This window comes from Zea mays, unplaced genomic scaffold, assembly GCF_902167145.1.
Source record: "Zea mays cultivar B73 unplaced genomic scaffold, Zm-B73-REFERENCE-NAM-5.0 scaffold_200, whole genome shotgun sequence".
In the NCBI taxonomy this organism is placed as follows: domain Eukaryota; kingdom Viridiplantae; phylum Streptophyta; class Magnoliopsida; order Poales; family Poaceae; genus Zea; species Zea mays.
In genome coordinates, this window is record NW_023366817.1 from 76,457 (window position 1) to 80,818 (window position 4,362).

Below are 4,362 nucleotides of genomic sequence, written 5' to 3' on the forward strand. Positions count from 1 at the left end.
TAAGTCAAATCACCCTGAACACTGAGCTCTTCCATTGGTAACTGTTCCTCAGGGACACGGAGACACTTCTTTAGTTGAGATATGTGGAACACGTTATGCACATCCGATAGACTATCTGGTAACTCGAGTTGGTATGCCATCTCCCCAACTCGCCTAAAGATCAAGAATGGTCCCATATAGTGAGGGGACAATTTGCCCTTAACTTTGAATCTCCTCATTCCACGAAGTGGTGACACCTTGAGGTACACATAATCTCCTTCAAATTCTAGTGGTCTTCTTCTATTATCAGCGTAGCTCTTTTGCCTGGTTTGAGCCACCCTCAAATTTTCTCGAATTATACGGACTTGTTCTTCTGCTTCTTGAATCAGTTCAGGCCCAAAGAACTGTCTTTCTCCAGTCTGATCCCAATATAGAGGAGTCCTGCACATCCTCCCATATAAAGCTTCAAAAGGTGACCTCTTCAGACTGGCTTGATAGCTATTATTGTATGAGAATTCAGCATAAGGTAGACTTTTATCCCAACTTCCTCCATGCTGAAGTGCACAAGCTCTCAACATATCCTCCAAAACTTGATTAGTCCTTTCAGTCTGTCCATCAGTCTCAGGGTGATAAGCTGTACTAAAATTCAACTTCGTACTCATATTCTCATGAAGCTTCTCCAAAATCTTGAGGTAAACTGTGAACCTCGATCAGACACGATCTTCTTTGGTACTCCATGTAAACACACAATCCGAGCCATATATAACTCTGCTAGCTGAGAACCTTTATAAGTAGTCTTCACCGGAATAAAGTGAGCCACTTTAGTCAATCTATCCACAATCACCCATATAGCATCATATCCTTTCTGGGTGCGAGGCAATCCAGTAATGAAATCCATACCAATCTCTTCCCATTTCCACTCGGGTATCTTCAGTGGGTGTAGTAGTCCAGCTGGCCTCTGGTGTTCAGCCTTAACTCTTTGACATATATCGCACATAGCCACATGTGCAGCCACATCTCTTTTCAATCCATACCACCAATATTTCCGCTTCAAATCCTGATACATCTTGGTACTGCCAGGAAGAATAGAATAATCCGAGTCATGAGCCTCCTTCAATATAGTCTCTCGAAGGCTTTCAATATCAGGAACACACATCCTGTCCTTGAACCATATGGTGCCTTGCTCATCTTCCGTGAATTCCAGTCCTCGACCTTCAGTAATCAGATCCTTAATCTCTTGTATCTTAGCATCACCAATCTGTCCTTTGCGGATTTCTTGCTCCAAGGTAGGTTCCACACCAATAGTAACTCCTTCAGTGTGAGCAACTATCCCCAGGTTAAGTCTCCTGAAATCCTCAACAATCTCATCGGGTAGCTGGGCAACAATAGCTGAATGAACATGCTCCTTTCGGCTCAAGGCATCTGCAACCAAATTTGCCTTGCCCGGGTGATAGTGAATCTCCAAATCATAATCCTTAATAAGCTCCAACCAACGGCGTTGCCGAAGGTTGAGATCCTTCTGAGTGAATATATACTTCAAACTCTTATGATCCGTATATACTTGACACTTGGTTCCCATAATGTAATGCCTCCAAATCTTAAGTGCATGCACAACGGCTGCTAATTCCAAGTCATGAGTGGGGTAGTTCAATTCATGTTTCCGCAACTGACGAGAAGCATAAGCAATCACATGTCCTTCCTGCATGAGCACACATCCTAAGCCTTGGCCACATGCATCACAATAGATATCAAATCCTTTCTGTAGGTCTGGCATAACCAATACTGGTGGTGACATTAACCTCTTCTTCAATAGATCAAAGCTGTCTTGACACTTCTCATCCCACTTAAATTCTTTTCCTTTCTCCAAAAGCGAAGTCATAGGCTTAGCAATTTTAGAAAATCCTTCAATAAATCTCCGATAATATCCTGCTAATCCCAAGAAACTTCGAATCTCAGTAACTGTAGTGGGTGCTCTCCACTCCATTATCTCCTTAACCTTAGCAGGATCCACTGCTATTCCTCCATTAGAAATAATATGTCCAAGGAATGGTACCTTGTCAATCCAAAACTCGCACTTGCTGAACTTGGCATATAGCTGGTTATCTCGTAGCTTCTGTAGCACCATCCTCAGATGTTCCTCGTGATCACTATCACTCTAAGAATAAATAAGAATATCGTCGATGAATACCACGACGAATCTGTCCAAATACTCCATAAACACCTTATTCATCAAGTTCATAAAATAAGCTGGGGCATTGGTCAATCCAAACGACATAACTGTGAACTCATGTAATCCATATCGAGTCGAGAAAGCCGTCTTGGGAATATCCGATGGTCTAATCCTCATCTGATGGTAACCGGATCGGAGATCAATCTTCGAGAATACTCTAGCACCTCTCATCTGATCAAATAAATCTTCAATACGGGGCAACGGATACTTGTTCTTCACCGTAACATCATTAAGAGATCTATAATCCACACACATCCGCTGCGATCCATCCTTCTTCTGTACAAACAGAACCGGTGCTCCCCAAGGTGAGGAACTCGGACGAATGTACCCAACTTCTTGTAATTCAGTTAACTGCTTCTTCAGTTCCTTCAACTCCTCTACGGACATCCTATACGGCCGTTTAGAAACAGGGGCGGTTCCAGGTAAGAGATCAATAACAAACTCAACTTCTCTGTCAGGTGGCATCCCTGGCAACTCCTCTGGAAAGACATCCGGAAAATCTCTAACCACCCGGATGTTGACACCAACAAACTTCTCATCTACTAAGAATGTCGCTAGTCTGGTGGCGGTAGTTACTGCAACTTCAACTTCAAAACTTTGTCCTTTGGAACTGGTGAGTTCTACGGTTCCTTTAGCACAGTGTATAAACTGCCTTTACCTTTCTTAACCATGACATACCAAGGATCACGTCTATAGTGCTCTCTTCTAACACTATAGGGGTAGCCCATCTGGGTTAGAAACACAGGGTAAGAAGCAAGGATGGTAGACAAGGCGAGTAATTACGAAGGATGTTACTACGGGGGATTTATTAGCTAAGTAGATTTGTGTGTCATCTACTTAAGTTAATTCATTACCTTATGGTGGTACATGCTAAGATGTCCATCTATAATAATTCAATCATTCAAAGAAGCAAATCAGACATTTAACATCAGCACAATTCAAACAACATTTTAAAGAAAATAGTTTTAAATTTTGTCTTAGGTTCCCTATCTCTTAAGAAGATCATAATGGTAGGATTCCAAGGTGTGAAATCCATCTTGTCTTAGAGTAGAAAAGATGAGATTAACCAGAGTAGATTAGTAGAAGGTGAGACAAGATCAAGATGAGATAAGTATAGAATGAATCAGAGTAAGGTAAGTAAGAAGGTTTGTCCATTTCTATCTAGGTCTCGTCCTACAGTCAACATTTCCTCTGATACCACTTCTGTCACACCCGACTTTAAGGAACAAAGCCAGATGCATCTCATACATGCGCCAAGAAGACAACATATATAATAACAGAGTGTATAGAGATAAATGTCACAATAATCAGAGTATTTATTACATAGCGGAAGACTTACAAAATAAATTATAAATATAAAACGAACTAAGGATCGTCGGCGCCAATGTCAACTGAGAAACGCCACCTAGATCAAATCATACTCCTCGCCTTGTGGCTCCTCCTGAACCACCTGCTCTTCTCCTGTGGGGGGGTGTGAGACAGCAAGGGTGAGCTCACATACGTTCATCGCTCAACAAGTCGTGGGGAATAATGTGACATGAACTCACCAAAGGTGGGAGCTCATGTGAAGTGTAAGGCTGATCAATGATAGGGGTTAAAGCTGAGCATTGCTTTTAAGTAGTTGGTCAAAATTTTATTAGCAGTTACTAAGTGTAAGTAAATACCAAACCATAAATAAAGTAATAGAACAAATTAATAATAAACCCATGCAATGCAAATGACAAAATTGAATTTAAGTTCCATAATTTAAACATCAGAGAGTCCTGAGCTGCTCATGACCGTGAGCTCGGCTAGTATACCAGTTTTACACTCTGCAGAGGTTGTACCCTTTACCCACAAGTCATGCTACCCATCTGCCAAGGGGTCGCGAATCCCATACACCTCTACCTAGGAAGCGCGGCAGGGCAACACTATGAGGCCTTTACAAAGTTCCACTAGCTTCCGAAAACCCGCTACAGTTTATAGGAAGTTCCAATGCAGGGTTCCTGGCTGACTGCCATCGCAGCAAAATCAACCAGGGACCTCCCTACACTGACCACTCCCCTACTGCCCTTGCCCCTTTCGGGTAAGGTAGTCTTCCACTAGCTTTCCTAATTAGTCAGCCAAGGGCGTCCCATTAAACCCTTGTGGTGGCACGTGGTTCTCAAGTTAAG